Source organism: Bombus vancouverensis, chromosome 15 (genome assembly GCF_051014615.1).
Source record: "Bombus vancouverensis nearcticus chromosome 15, iyBomVanc1_principal, whole genome shotgun sequence".
In the NCBI taxonomy this organism is placed as follows: domain Eukaryota; kingdom Metazoa; phylum Arthropoda; class Insecta; order Hymenoptera; family Apidae; genus Bombus; species Bombus vancouverensis.
The window spans coordinates 9,093,142-9,110,383 of NC_134925.1; the positions used below are offsets into that span (position 1 = coordinate 9,093,142).

Below are 17,242 nucleotides of genomic sequence, written 5' to 3' on the forward strand. Positions count from 1 at the left end.
CATTTAAGGAGAAGAAATCGTGCGCGATTACGCGTCGTTTTGTTCGCCGGGAAATTGCTTTCGCCTTTCCTTAATTCGTTTCGAACACTCGCGCTGAACGCGATGCAACGTTCCCCCGAGTCGGCCGTTTTGTCACTGCTACGGTACGTTCTCGCGCATTCGATGAAATCGCGCGCGCGAATCTCGTTATCGCACCATCAGGAATCGTGGATGCAGCGCGCGGCAATATATCGAGGAAAAATCGCCGGAGTATCGACGAACGATAGCGAATACCGCACGTACGGGACACATTTTGCCCGAAACAGCAATATATTTTATTAGGATGGTCCCGCGGCCTCGCGGTCCCGTGGTCTCGTGTCTGCAATTATATCTCCATGCAAATGATCCGGCCGAATTAGCAGCGACCGATTAATTAGCGTTGCCGGTAACGTGCGTCGCATCTGCAGATCCTTGTCGATCGATCGGCAGACACACTGAGAGAAAGAGGGAGATAGAGAGAGAGAGAGAAGGAGAGAGAGACCGAGTGCTGTCACGCAGAGTGATTGCAGCTGCAGCAATTAGCATAATCGTGACGGAGAGCTCGTGTGCATGCTGAAGGGACAGAGAGAGCGAGAGAGAAATGCAAGTACGACGGATATAACGAGAGAGAAGAGAGAACACACGTTGGATGATCGACATTTTCGTTTGCGTAAAGCCGCATCCTCGTTAACCTCGAAGCCGCAAGAGATCATCGATCAGAGATCGACAATGGAACGCGTCACAGTGTCGGGACAAAGAAGTCAATGCCGGGATAAATTGAAGAGGGAAGAGCCTCGATCAGCTGCTACTATCGATCTGTCACCTATCGTTGATACGTAATCTACTCGATCGGTAACTTCCACGAATTGATTTCATCAAGATTACGGCGACAGGTTTTACGGTGACAAGTATTCAGGTGTTTGATACTCCTTAATTTTACAGATACCTTGTAATGTAGGTATTACAAACTCTTAGATCGTCACGCCGCATGAATAGGAAATTCTGATCGATCGATCGTTTCATTCGTAATTTGAATTAATTATCGTTAGACTGCGGATGTTTATGCAGATTCACATTTTCATGAAGGTAATTGAAAAGGGCTTAGGACTTGGGTAAAAATCGTTTTACGTACGTACCAAATATCGTAACAAACGTTGGATGGCTTCAAACTTGTATTTCTGATTACGAGTATTCTTTAAACAATAAATACTTAATCGTCATTGAAAAATTTGCATGATACTATCTATCAGAAATGTCAGCATATTTTTGTAATAACATTTTTTAAACAGAAAGATTTTGTTTCGAAAAGAGAAAGATTATAAATTTTTTAAAATTATATTTCCACTACAAAAAAGCAATAGAATTTTCACATTACCAGAATGGCTGGTGATTCGCGTCGGTGGATGCATCTGAAATTGTCGTTTAAACTCAAACTATCTTTGCGCTCCCACTTACGCTTAACCACCACTCCAGTAACACTTAAGGATAAATTTCTTTCGTACAAAGCTCAGTCTTGTTCCTGACATTAGGTGCTTCAAATCAGTTACATCCGAGGAAGAAGAAAGTCATTCAGACTCATGTGCTCTGATACTGCGTAAGATATTTCTAGACACCCTGTAATTCTCTATACCACGTGTATTGCGTGCATTTTTGTACCTGCATAAAAATCGACAGTCTAGTTATCAACATTCAACACGAAGTTAGGATATATCCTATTATTTTTATGAATTCGGTGTAATTTTCTATGTGATGTTCCACCATGAAAAATTCGGAGAGAAGTGGTCGCCTTTTTCGCCGTGAACAGAACCCGGGTCAATTTGGTGGCATGCGACCGCACTATCCATTTTCCCGTTAAACCGCCACCAGCATCGTTTCCTTTTCTTCCTATATTTAACACCTGGTACACAGTCGCACAAATTTAATTACCGAGGCCACGATTATAGCGGTCCCGATGAGAAAACAACTTTCATACATATCTTAACAGAATTATAATCCTCTTTTATGATTGAATGAAACACGTTGACGTACGTAGGTACAGTGGCTGGCAAAAATATTTGTACATTTATCGTACAACCTTTTTTTTGCGCATATTGTGCCTCTTATACAATACATTTTGATATTTGTACTATTGGCACCATAACGAGACACGATTGCCAAAATTATATTGGCAAAATTTGAAGAAGTTACAAGATATTTACTGCAAGCTTATATTTAGTAAAAAATTAGTATACATTACAAATAATCACCATAAGCGAGTAAAAAGGATTAAAGATGGTTCCACTGAATACTGAGACTTATTGCTTGTTTAAATACTTTTTCGATCGCAGAGAAATGCATATTTGTATCAAATATCTTGTAATCTCTGTATACGTTTTCAGAATCGTTTAAAATTTTACCAATATAACCATGATGGTTGGATAACTCTACATAACTGAGGGAATTTCACAATTTTTCATAAAACGTACGTAGTATGTTCATAAAAAGCTGTGGACAAGTGTACTTTCACGAAATACTGTACATGAAGTTTTATAAATTTTATACAAACGTATAATTCGCGCCAAGTGGAGCTTAACCATTTTTTAATTACGTGTCTCATACGATCAAACGTTTCTACCTTTATTCGTCTGATTGCGACCTCCTTGTTAATTAAATCGCTCGAATACCTCGCGGATTCAATCGCGAAACTTTTCCTCATCGACAATGTAACTTGCCCATCGAGAATCTCGTTCGTTAAATACCATAACGAGCTTGCTCGCGTTTCCTCTATTGACTGGAGGGAAACTTGTCAGAACTATGCTGGCAACCGGATCAAACTTCTCGATGCAGCCGAGTATCGACTACGCACAGCCACCGACACCGCGTGTACACACTGAATAACTGCAGTAACAACAGTTACTATAATTACCGAGCAGACAGCGCGCGTTTATGGTTGCGATGTTAACGATCGTCGAGCGAACGCGTATCAATGAATTCGCGAACGCGATACGTTGATCCTGGTGGCAATTGAAAAACGTCGAGGAATAATAATTAACCGAGCATGCGAGCACGATTCAACGTCGAGTCCGCGGTTGATCGTTAATGGGATTAGCGCTGCGATGCACCACGCTAATCCAGATTCTACGACTTCCGCTCGATCGAAATCGCGCTACACCGATACCTGTTCGACAGTCCGACGTCGATGAGGAATTTTAACGATCCAGCCATTAGTTAACGAGGATTTCCAGCGCAATTTCCACGGAATACATTGTCGCGACGATTTGCAAACTTGTAATTCGATTCGCGGCCGATTCGATATAGCGATAATACGCGCGGAAAGTTTCACTTAACGGCACGTGCAGGCAGTTTAATCGGCCGCTTTCCGCAAGATTGAAATCTTCTATTCTACAAAATCTAGTGTCTAGAAAAATAGAGGAGATCGGTGTGATCTACGGAAGTCTCGATTCTCATAGGAACCGAGCAGACGAAGAAACTCTAGTTGCCTACGAGGTTTCGACTTCCAGTCTCTCATCTTCGACTTGCTCTTCGAGGTTCTGTGGCTTTCGTTCCAACTTTGACTCCGACAGGAAAGTTGTCTAGCTGGGCGTGTCCGTCTCCAGAGTTAACGAGCTAAGAGTGGATTTCCTAGACGACGATCGCGTTAAATTCATTTGTTACTATTACTTTCGTTATTGTTACTTTATTTACGGTGAAAATTGGCACATGCGCTTTTAAAGATTATACGACGCATTTGTATCCGGACAGTTTCAAAAACCGCACTTTGGTCGATTTGGAGTAACGCTATATAAGGTTTACTAAAATACGCAGATTAGTAAGGAATTAGTAATTGGAAGCAACATTTACTTCCCTTTTATCGATCCTGTTGAGAATTGTGGATCTTTGTCGCCGAAATAAATGTACAGCAACACTTAGATTGCACTTAGAATTGATATCAAAATAGTTCCACATTTATTTCATATGTGATTTACAAGATCTTCGTCGATACACATTTGCACGCATCTTTGTCTCACCATCTTCTGTACCACACTACTCACGGAACAGTTGCATTCAGCTGTTTTACGAGACGCTGTGCACGCACATACTTCCACACACTCATACTTATATATGTGTCACCATTACACGGCTAATCTAGTGTAGCACACAAAATTACACATATCTCGATAGATTCAATAAATTATCCTGTTGGGTTACCTAATAAAAACACAGGAATTCGCTACTTTATTATTGCATACTGACTTTCGAAAATTAGTTTTCGAGTTATAATTTACCATTAAACGTATTTGTAAATAGGAATTATACAGATGAAAATCATTTGTTCATTTGCTCGGATACTTTTGATCGGTCGTCAGTCGCATGCGTTTGAGTTTGTAAGTTTCATGTTTAACGTGTCGCGCAGTAAAACGTCGTTCGTGAAATTCCTTTTTCCAAAGGAAAGCATCGTCGAATGAGGAGGAAAGGGGTGGTAAGTGGACCAACGCGTCCAGTTTCACGCACCGTCGACGACGTGCAACTTATTTCGCAAACGAATCACGCGACGCGTTCACAGACAACTATTCCTCGATAAAACTCGTCGTTTGTTACTGCTAACTCGATTCGCAGTCCGCGTTTCGTTAAACTTTATATGGCTATCGAACCAATGCTCTGCTCTAATTCTTCCTTCGATTTAAAACGATTCGACCCGACGCACACTGCGGCAATGCAGTGGACAAAAATCGAAACAAACATCGTTCGATGATACCATCAGTCTATAACTAAATGGTATAAATGTAAACAATAATTTCCGCAAAAATCGATAGAGGATTATTAAAGATCGTTTGTACACATCGAAATCTAATCGCTTGAAAATTAGCTCGCTCCTTCGTTGTACGTTCTTGTTTGCCAATTCTCGTCAGCCAGTGTTAATCGTACACATTAAATATGGTAAATTTGAACAAAGATAAGTACAATTTTAATTTCCAATTAAAACGTTTCGTTCTTTCTTTAAAGGGCGATCCAAAAGATTCGTTGTTTCCTTAAAGAAGAATTTAAAAAAGAACGATTCAAACAATCCTGTAATTTTGATTCTTCTGTGTCAAGAAGATATTATGTAACATTGCCATATAATTTTTTTCTGTTACAAACTATTACACCGCATGTTCTTCATTTTTTTAGTGAAATTCGTTCCTAATCGTGAATTTTCCTGATCGCACTCGCTCCAAGAAAATTTTGAAAATTGCACACAAAATTCTGTTCTCTTCTAAATGTCAGTACAATATCCAACGAAATAATAGGAAGAGAAGATAAATGTTTTCTATATGACACTTACGAAAAGATGGAAACATCCTTTCGATCCTCATTTACTTAAACGTGACCGTGTTGGTTAAACATAGAAATAAATATTTCAACGGAGCCAGGACGCAAGGAAAATATTAATAAAGATCCGATAAACAGACCTTTACTCGCGTCGGGTCGCCTGATATCAAGTGTTCCAGGAAAACTGCGCGTTATATGCATTTTTTTATCTTTGCCTCGAATCCTCGTTCAAGTGTCTCACTGCGCGACGCAGTTTTCTTTTCCGTTTCGGAAACAAACGTGAAAACTAAACGAATATTTCGCCCAAGGAACGTCGGAAACGTCTAAACTGACGATCCCCCGTCCCGCTTGTCCCGACGATTAAAATTCTTCTAAGACCCGTTGCCAAATGCTGAGAACGCAGAAGAAAAGCTACTGGATTCCGACTGGTAGCAAAACGACTCAAGCGAAACTGCAACGACCACGACGAATACGTTTTTGGGGCGATCCGGGCTTCCCGATTTCGTTGGTTTTGCGGACAATGCCGAGGAAAAGGATTTGTAGAGATGGAGGGAGGAAGAGAAATCGAGGACACGACAGAGTGTCAGCGTGGAACTGACTTGAAATATAACCGGAGATATCCACGCTGGGATAACGGAGTCGACCAACCTGCATTCCTCCGGGCTTTACTCGGTTTTGCGATCGTTTGCAAACGCGAACTGGACACGTCGGCGTGCTTCTGCTTTCGATCTCGAATTTGGGATTATACGCCTCTGAGTGAAGTTTCAGTAGATAAATTCACAATTTATTCGCCATTTCTACCAACTGTAATTCTTCCAGAAAATCGTTTCACACATCGTTTAGTTAACTAATCTTCCTAACTTCTAAAAAAAGTTCAATTTGTTTGGCCTAATTTTAAGAAAATTATCTCTGTTTCAAAGAGTGTGCCAATACTTTTCTTGGCGACCGTGTATATTTCACAATCTCATGTCGAATAGAACCATCAACTAGCTTGTAATTTCTAAAATTCATCTGTTTTATCTTTGTTTTAATTCTAATACCAAAAATAATTATAATAAGTGATTATAATTCATTAAAATTAGCAACTTGCTTATAAAATTTCGTTAATTAAAATTAACGAGAGACTTAAATACACAAAAATGGATAAAATTCACCTAAATAAAAATATAATATCTGGAGGACGACTATTAATACTCCATTGCTTTATTTGCACCTAAAAAATCTGAATTGAAACGAACATTCGTAGTCTACCGATAACAGGTAGAATTTTGAATAAAAAGCTTTACAAAGCAGCATCCAATTGCAATGGTAGGGAAAATGCCGCGTGCCACTGTTGTGCAACGTGCCTATGATAAAGCGTGTTTCCTCTTTTCTTCGGATCGAGTTCTCGTGAAGATGTCGCGACGAGAGGTCGCGGTCTCGAGGAAACATCAATTTTCCATTGGCACGAACGCGGCCAGGAAAATCAATCGGTTAATAGTATCGGCCAATGGAATTGGTTCGCGGAACATTGCGGCCTTCCGACACTGGGAAACAGCCACGTGGATTGTCCGTGTCCGCGAAATGTCCGATGGTCGAACAGTAAACGCGGTTGCTAACTGTTTCCAACTATCGACAGAACTTTCTACCCACGATCCGGGGATTTAATTAAATATCGCGAAACACGGCTTCCCTATAACGCAAGGCCCGACCTCGTCTGTTCTACGGAAATATCCAGCCGTTTCTCTCACCATCGTGCCTTTCGATCGACTCGTTTAAGAGAAAAGCAACGCAAAGCCTATCTATTTGTTAAACCGTGTACGATGCTGTTTTCTAAGGTAGAAATAAATTTTAGTTGTTGGACGAAAGCTTCTCGATTTATCTGTTCGGTAACTATCGAATTTTAATTGTTTGGAAACCAACAATTCCGTTCCGCGACGATAAAGGCACCGGTGAAAATAGGCGAAGCGTCGATGAGAGGGAAATACGTAACGCGTTATGTTAAAACATAATTTTGCGAAACATTTAAAGTTGTAGCGTCTCGACCTAGTTACCTCGTCATTCTAGTCATGAAGTTGTATGACTCTACGCTTCATTCACTTTATGAATGTAACAGATGTTTGCGACCATTTTCTTCAATATTATCTATCACTTATTTTAATAACAATTTCTTGTTAATTTATCAACTGAAAAAATTATTTTATGGAATGTAATACAACTCCTGAGAATGAAGGAATTCCTACGAAGAAAATTTTAGGTTTATGATTATTATTATTGTCAATGATTGAAAGACCTGACTACATTCAATTCAGGATTTCCGAAATTTACTTAATCTTGTCAATTTTCCAACTGAGAAACGATTTATTTCATCGAATATGATACAATCGATAAGAATAAAAAATCAAAAAATGCTGTTTAATATCATTTGATAATCCTATCATAAATAATCGAAATACATTCGATGTGGATACTAAGTTCAAGTTGGAAAAATCTTGATCTATACTACTGCGATTTTCAGTCATTGTTTGTATCGTACGAATTCCTGGGAGCTGAAGTTTCTTGAATCAGGAGAAATTCAGTTTGTGCAGGTCCCGGTGAGACCGATCGCTCGAAAACGTCACGCGGATTTTATAAATGGAAACCGTTCCGTTTTATTCTCCCCTTTCGTCTTGGCGGCAGCAATATCCGCGGTGGTTGTGTCGCGTTTCGCCGAAATTAAAGTCGCAAGATAAACGAGCCGCATTTACGAAACGGCGAAAAAATTCCCCGCGAACGTAAAGGGATATGCTTTTCGAGAGTCTCTCGTTGGTAGGTAGATTTAAAAAGGACAATTTCTAAGCTCCATTCCCGGATGAAATTCCCTTTCGAAAGAATTCCACGAAGGACCGAAAACTCAAGAGGCTCTCCGCAGCTTTCGTCGATGGCGTTTGATCAAGTCGCGAGTGGAAGAAATTCGAGACAATTGGAATTTCACCCTCGAAACGTGACGTACACTGTGGCGCTTAAAAGTATGTGTTGTTAAAACTTGTTTATCTCTGACGAAATGTAATTTAGTGAGAAAAAAATTGAGATAGTAAGATTCAGGATAATTTTGTTCATTGCGAAAGCTGTCATAGAATATTATGACATGATAAAATATAGCGTTGCGAGTAGTAGTACAAGTTGGTAGTTGGTGCAAGTGTTATCATTTAGTGAGTTTATTATTCTCGGATTATCGAGTTGTTCAACATCGGGTTCTTCCAAATTGACAGAGAGACTATCGTGATCGATTCCACCAATAATATTTCGAAATAATTTTGGCGTTTTAGCTAATCGCGTGTTTACTTTTATATTATACCATTGACAAGATTTCAAATAAATCATTTATACTTCATGTGACGCATATTCGCTGATCGTACAAAAAAATGGTACAAAGTGCTTTGCATCTTGTGTTTGCATTAAAAATGGTTTTAATAGAAAGTGACGAAAATGAAGATATGCTTATCGATTAAACGGACAAATCGAAACGAAAGAAAGGAAATCGAACGGGATGTGTTATTATCGAGTTGACGAGTTGCAACGCGGATATTATTTTCGAGCTTTGAACCGGTAGTCCCGTTAATTATCGGCGTTCAATTAATTTCAGATAGATTACCGGCTACGAAGACAGATCACTGTCGGTATATATATTATTAATTAATAATTTCCGCCAGTGTCGATTTCGAATTACGCTAATCCGCCGTCAATTTTAGCGGCTCGTCCAACTCAGCGCCGATTCTAATTTATCGATTTTTGACGGAAACCAACTAAATTTGTTCGTTTAACCAACTCGCCCAATTTACAGTCAAATAATTTCCAATTATTTTTTTCTTTATAATCGTTACAGCTACAACGAATCGAAATACGTGGTAAAAGATCGTGTAAACTGTTTGGAAGAGTGTTAATGGGAAGTAGCGAATGAACAATTATATGTTGGCTCGTGTACAATTTTATCTGATCTAAATCTCCCTTTGAAAACATTTAAGATGCATTAAATGACTCATAACGCTGCGGCTGATAAAATAATGACGTATGAAACGTACTAGATTATACGATACAAAAGATATAATCGATAACAGAGCTATGAAATAGAAATTGACTAAACCGACGATAGAGAGATGCAGCGTGTACAATCAAAGAACATATTAAATTTTACTACATACGTACACGCATACAATTAGCGAGCTTCCTATTACGATATTGAACATACGAGTTCTTTGCAGTTTAAGGTTCCAGATGAAATAACAATTCTTAATAAGTTTAATAAATCTAACGATTCATCAAGAATGCCTTGATTTCCTCCGTGTCTTGATACTTATAGAATTCTGCACGCGCCATAGAACTTATGAGGAAATGCATATATATATGTCGAGTTGGCATTGGATTTAGGGGCGTTTAACGAACCTTCATTTGGATTAGCCATTTTTTCATTATACAATACAGATGATAGTTAATGGTACAAATATGATTATTAAAGAATAAAGTTCACTAGCAATAAACAACTTCACTACACGATAATAAGTTTTTACTAAAGATTTATATCATAATAACAATGATTACGTAGTCCCTAAATGAATATAATAATAAATCCACAAGGTGATTATATGACTAATACAGAATTTGACAATTAACCGTGACGATTAGATACTCGAGATGCTAATGACAATAATCTTAGGTTCAATAACGAATACACCGTCAACAGGATAGCAAATGCGCTTACTTGTCAAAAGTCTAAGTGGAACTGGGAAGTTGCCCCCTTGGGTCAACTATATTTTTAAGGAGAGCTATACAACTATGTCATACCTCTGTTAGGTAAAAACGTCCATCCCGTGACCGCGGCTACGTTTAGCGACCAGATGTGTCACTTCGAGCCCAATTGACACTGTCATAAATCTCGGGCAAACATAATCGGATTAAATTATAAACAACTACTACTAAGTTTTATTATTTAAGCACAGTTATAATAAAAAGTCTAGACTAAAGTATTGGGGATTTTCCCAAAAATTCCAAAATTCCAACCCCGATGTTCTTTCATCTCCGATATATATATTATATACCATATACCTATGAGTGATAATATATTTTTCGGCGACAAGCATAATTTTCACGATCATCTGTGAGTTACTGTACGAACCGAACGCAGTCGTCGCGTTGCATAACTTTTAACGTGGCTGGGGAACGACGAGAGGATCTTGCAGAAAGCTGTAAAAGGAAGGAAAAGAGACGTAACTCTGCCGCGTGAAAAGCAAGAATTCGAGAAACGCGCGGTAAGCGTGTGCCGGAGAATTATACAAGAGGATTTTTACGAGAAAGCTGCGCTTTTATTCAGCGGCACGTAATTGTTCGCGCGAAATACGCAAAACGGCCGCGGTTTTTCGTTCGCCGCCTCCACGGTGGCAACGGTTGGTTACTTATTTTTAGACCGTGCACCACCTTACAACGACCCTACATTTTATCCGTGCCACGTCTAAAGCACGATCGATATGTTCGTGCGCGTCCAGCCGCGAAAACTCGGCCTCGAAATATCAGGCCGGCCTAAAAAGCCGCCAGTCTCCGTGCACAACTTTGTCCTGCAAAGATGGATGATTCGCTGTTTGAAGAAGACGTCCTGTAAATTCGCCGTGTTATCCAAAATCTGACCTCAACTGTCCAAGGCTTGATCCCATCGACCAACAGACGAATAAGTCGCTTGATCTTTCGACAAAGTCATTAGCTAACTAAACCACGGGTGTATTATATTTATTGTCGGTGCTATTTTTCTCAAATTTCAGCGCATCGTGTGTTTTCTATCAAAATATCAGAGAAAACGCGTCTCTATCGATAATTGATCAAATGAAATGGTCCTCCTTCGGTGAAGTTATACGGAAGTTTATAGCGTCAAACTTTACACACGAACTTCCGTGCTTCGCTTCAACTTCATTCAAATCCTAACATGAAAACACGTCGCAACTTAGATCCCATATCGTACTCTACCGATATGTTAGTGTACCTTTAAGTGTCTGCGCTCCTATTTAAAGTAGTCAGATAAAAGCGTGTTTCGCTCCTTTTTTGCCGGCGAAATTTAGTCGGTTCGTTTCTTTGGAGTTAAAAGCCGCGACAGGCGACATATCGGAAAGAATCTTCGAAATATTCGAGTTGACGTATCTTCATATGTTCCGTTTGATATATTTGATTTGAGAAGTAAAATTGCGTAGATAAATGTACTACGTACTAATTAAGCGTAATTATTGTTCGCGAATTACTACGCAACGACGTTCCATCTGATACATCACCGTACAACAAATTCAAAAGGAGAAGCTCGCATTGAACAAACGGAGGAACGAATTAAGAAGTTGCGAGCGATAACAAGCGGCGTCTAATTGCCAAGCAAACGATCGGGCGGGCAAAGGCAACGTTCGTTTTGTCGCGACAGTCGTAATTGAACGCAAACTCGTCTAATTACCCAAAGAGAAACGAGAGTAAGAGAAAGAAACAAGGATCGGGGCGCTGTCCTATCGAAGCATCGTCGTGAATTCTTGGCGACGAAGAACCACGTAAATGGAGTATCCGCGTGATTAATTCAGAACTCTCGGAGAACGGCGTGCTGGCATAAAGCGGTCCAGACACAAAAGCACAGCTTTTGTTCTTATTTAACGCGGCACAATCTCGAGATAAGGGTCACGGGTGCACAATGCGCGACCCCAAGAATTATTTCACCCTGCCTCCAACTTCTCGTCGTCTCTTGCACGCTCTCGTAGTAGCAAGGTTCTCGCGCGAGAAAAATAACTCCTCGCCGCGAATAGTCATGTTGGAGTCCAAGCTCGAGGAACAACGGATGTACCTGTTGGCGAGAACGTACACTGTCGTTCAAGTACACGTTTGATCATTTTGTATGAAATATACGCGAATGTTAAAATATACAAATTAATGGCGAACTAGAAATCAGAAGTATCTTTCAGTATTTTCTTATATGATCAACGATAAGTGACAAAAAAATGAAAAGAGGACATAATTTTACAAAGTGGATTTATATTTGCTCGAAGCAATAAATAAATATTTATGATGTAACTATACTGTTACAGAGTAGATGACTCTTATGAATATGATGACAAAGTTTTAGTACAAGAGTTAATAATAAAAGTAAAATTCGTAGTGTACAGATCTTATCTGCATTTTTATTATCTTTCAAAAGAAATCAATCACAAGAACGTTAATCATTCTGTAGCTCTTAAAATCGTGAAATTGTAAAAGACAAGTTTATAATTCGTAATCTGCAACTTGTTTATTTACTAATATCCATTAGCTGGCAAATAATTGAGCAAACGAGACTAATAAGAATTAGATTAATAAGAAGAGGCGGAATACCTGTCTTATACTGTGCCCTATTCGTACAAACAAGTTTCCCCACGAATAAGACTGGCTCCCGTGACTGTGTTTACTTTTTATGGAAACCGCACCTCGTTTAATTACTCGAATAAAAACCATATCGTCCCGAGCACCGAGGCCAATTCGAAAATTAGTTTCGAGAGGTTGGTCAATGCGTTTCGATGCGGCGCGTGACGCTGAGCGCGAACGATCCGCGGGCAAGTTATTAAATTAACCTGTGACGGGTGCGCAAAACGAGCCGGAATAATTAAACGTCACTCACTGGCATCGGTAAATCATCGAGCAAATATAAAACAAACGGAACCGAAGTGTTGGTTACGCGTACGCGAACCGACCACTGTTTAACCGCGATGCAACTGTCGATCTACCCTACGTATATACATACAGCGATATTTATGAACATAATCCCTCTCATGCTTCGTCGGTGATTTCTATCGTTTAAACTCTTGACGAGAGATTCGGCGAATTTTTTCGCAGAAGGACACGCGAAGCTGCTTCGTCAAATGATTTAAACGTTCAGACAGTTTCAATTCTGAAGTGCATAACGATACACAGACTGTAACTCGCTCAAAATTGAAAGTAAGATAAGTTGAACATGTTGAGATTTAGAAATACACAAAATGCACATTGTAACTATAAAAGGCAAAACTCTGAAAAATATTCGAAGTGAGTTACGCGTTACGATATTTAATGGGTGAAATAAATCCTTGCGTGGGTTTCATCGTCTCGGTTATATCAATAGAAATGTGAAATTGCTCGAAGATTCGTAGTTCAATTGCACCGATCTGCTTAATTTTTTTCTCAAGTTACTTTACAACCAATTTGCCTCTTCGTAGAGAAACGCGGGTAAACGAGATTTTACTGTAAAAAGAAGGCTTGATTCGGCCAGAAAATGTTTACAAGGAAGACAGGGGAAGGTACGTTCCTCTATCGGTGAATCGAGAAATTGGAAATGCGTTGGAGCGCGAGAACGAAGGTCGTATATCGAGAATGGGATATCGACGCGAGACTAAGCGCGTGCCGACGATTCAGCCTGTTCATCGATATCACCGCGCGACAAACAATCGTCCCAATTAATTATGCGCCTCGTGATTTATTCGAGGGCCGGTCTAGTCATTTCAACGAGCCATCACGGCGCAGCTGTCTCCCTGGCGCTGACACGAATGCACTTTCGAAAACGATGTACGATACCCGCAGCCCGCGTGTCCACTCGCGTGTCCCGTTCAGCCGATTCTCTGACTAAAAAGTGGAAGCGGCGAATCATACTGAACGTACAACACATACTAAACGCGTGCAGCATCCTTCATTTGCTTCGGTTTATCCAATAAGCTCATTCACGGTTTCTTAACAGAACACGTCATAACATAGGATTTTATGGTTCGCGCGAGGACAGCAGGCAATAATTTCTATGAAGGACAAACGTATTTCTTTTATAGAAAATTTGCGTATAACACGAAACACCCAAAGATGAATTTTATTTACGATATCTGACGTGCTATTCAGTTTCTACCACTTTGTCTCGATACCTTTTTACATTCACGAGATTTCGAGGTTGGATTCGATCTGTGAAGGAAGAAATGCATTTTTATTTAAGGAAACAATGCACATTGCGCGTGTATCATTAGACTTACAAGAAAAAGAAGATAGAGATACGACAATTCTTTGTCAAATCTTTTTACGACAAATCTTTTATGTGTTTCTTCTTTTCGTATTATTTTTTAACTGCGCTAGAAATATGCTATGACTTGGAACGGTTGCGTTGGATCGCTTCACGTGGAAATAAAAATGTTCGCCATTCGTTTATTTAAAATTTCATCCTGTCCTCACTAAACTAAGCTATATCGTATAAAATGAGTCATTTCGCGAGCTTATCGTTCTGTGTTCGTAAAATATTTTCGAAGGGTATAGAAACACAGACACGAACCTAGTCTACAACCATGTATCGAACTTATCGCACGAATTTGCACTACATACAAAGCTTTCATTAATTAATGTACATCCTACAAGGTTCGCATCGATTTTCAATCTTCGTACAATCGCTCGAGCAATTAAAATTCAATTCACTGCGAGTCATTTCTATTCTCTTGTTCTTCATCGATCGCCGAAGAAGAACCGAGGGGCACAGAAGAGAACGACAACGTTGGAAAATAGTTTAAAATGGGGGCGGTATAAGTCGCGGAAAAGTTTGTTGGTCGGCTCGTAGTCTTTTGTTTTCTGGCCTTTGTTCGGCCGTAGGAAAACTCTGGGAAAAAAGTGGACTGGTCGCATCGTAAATAGAGTTCACGTGGGAGTTGGTTTAAATCGCACGACGATCATTCTACCGCGTTTCCCACGAAACACGCGGAACACGTTGGTCGACCAGCATCGCAGCTACGCTCTGGCTAGTTCCAACCGCAGCCTGGAGCCGCCATAGTTCAAACCCTGCCCATCGGCCCAGATGCGATCCCGGATACGGCGAGATAATTGATGCAACGACGTGCAGCCTGGCCAAGTGGAACGCGCGACAATCGGCTCGTTAATTAGTTTTCTTCTTGCTATCGACTCATCGGTGACTTAAGATCGTCGCTCATCTTCCCTTAACATATCGACTGACACGTGAATTTTATTTACTTTGCCTTTGGGACTGCAATAAATTCAAATATATTACATTATAGTTAAATTGCCAATTTTTGTGGTAAAATTATATCTTCATGGGGCGAACTGAAGAAACACGCTAATTTGTATATTTTATATATACAATTTTATATGAAGAATATGGGAAGAGAACAAGAAATGTCACAAGATGTAGTGATTAACAAAATATTAATTATTTTCATCTGTGTTTTGTTACAGCGTATAGTGGACGTTCCTTGTATTTGTATCAAGTATGCCAAATCTTTAACTGTATGTTAAGGGAACATCTTGAACATAAACTAACATCTTGAATATCACATAATGTCACGACGATAGATATTTTTGAAATATTCAAAGACACGAGGAAAAGTTATGTTTAAAAAGTAAGGGTACAAGGTAATGAAACATGGAAAGGCGAAAATTAATACAACCAACGAAGAGATACTGTGAACAAACAGCAGAACGATTGGCATAAGAGGCCATAGAGAAGAGGAGTGGCAATATGCACATGAGCGGTATTTATGGTGGCTGGATACGAAGATAATTATCTCTAGTATTATAAATCACGCAAATGGTATGCAAATGCCAGTGAATTGTTTCGATTCAAAACGAATGTGCGCAACGGTCATCATTATCGATGGTTTATCGGTTGCGTTAATATTCTATTCCTGGCTATGGGCTGGCTCCGTTTTCTAGGCTTATTTTATTCTCTCTGTTTTCTTTGTGGCTTCGTCAACAACTTCCAAATAACTGAAAACCGAAATAGATTATATACGAATACTTTAATCGGTCTATAATAACGGTATGTAAATTTTATTAAACTACATATACGAATTAAGCATAGATTAGTAATGGGATACAACACTTACTATGTTGTTATGAAATCATCAGACTATAATGTTAATACATTTGTTATTTAACCATCGACCGATCGTATTAACATCAAAAGTGTTCCTATCAGTTTAGAAGGCTGTTCTTAATTTATCTCATAATCAGATTTTTATTTGCATACGGAAGATTTAAGGATTTGTAGAGTATGCGAGAATATAAAAAATGCTCAAAGCGAAGTAATTCTTACTTTCTTCAATAGAAGAAATAAATCTTTATGTAAGTTCCATTTCCTTATTCCTATTAATAAAAGTACGTTCTATTTATGACTCAAAGATTAAAGAACCTGAAGGTGAAGAGTCAAGCAATAGAATAATTCCACAATAAGATTTAGTCAATTACGAATGGCAATTTCACCATTGCATACATTCAAAAGTCAATTTAATCGAGTTATAATATACCACTATACGTAACTATCACGGTAATCGATAATGTAACATGAAATCGTTACAGTTCGATTCGTTTGTAATTTAGAAATTAAAATTCTGCTTGTCAAAAATAAACAAAGTATCCAGACACGTTCGAGCAGTAGTTTAGGTCGATAATATGCGCGCCTTCGTAGGCAGAAGTCGCGAGGTTTCTCAAGCATGGAATATACCGAAAGCATGGTTCAAGAGCAGGACGAGCGTAAAGGATTAAATAATATTTGCGTTCGTATATAGGAGAAAACCCGGCGGAAGTTAGGTCCGGCAACGAAGTCGCTAATAGCGCTCAAAGGATTTGCGAGGGGATTACGGTGAGCATCGTGGCGAAGTTTCTTCAATCCCAAACATAACAAACTTCTTTCGATGAGTCTCTCTATTCGCGCTGAAAATTCGAAAATTAGAGCGCTCGGCTATTTCGAAAGTTTTCTCGAAAGAGCGGCGTAAAGGTTGTTACTTATCTAACAGCATAACGTATAAACACCATTAAACTAGATTCGAGATATTCACAACCGTTGTCCACTTAGCATTACAATATCAAACCAACGATTTTCAGCTTTCCATGCCGTCGTGTTGGTTGCCGTACAAGCAAAAATTAAAATGAATACGTTGCCTGCCACACGGTGGTCATAGGTGAGCCATATATCACG

At 39.3% G+C, this 17,242-nt stretch overlaps 1 protein-coding gene across 1 annotated transcript in view; it reads right to left on the minus strand.

The window, feature by feature from the left end:
• cpx (synaptic transmission protein complexin) overlaps positions 1 to 17,242 on the minus strand; it is a 326,307-nt gene that overhangs the window by 174,699 nt on the left and 134,366 nt on the right. The gene's annotated exons all lie outside the window — the stretch shown is intronic.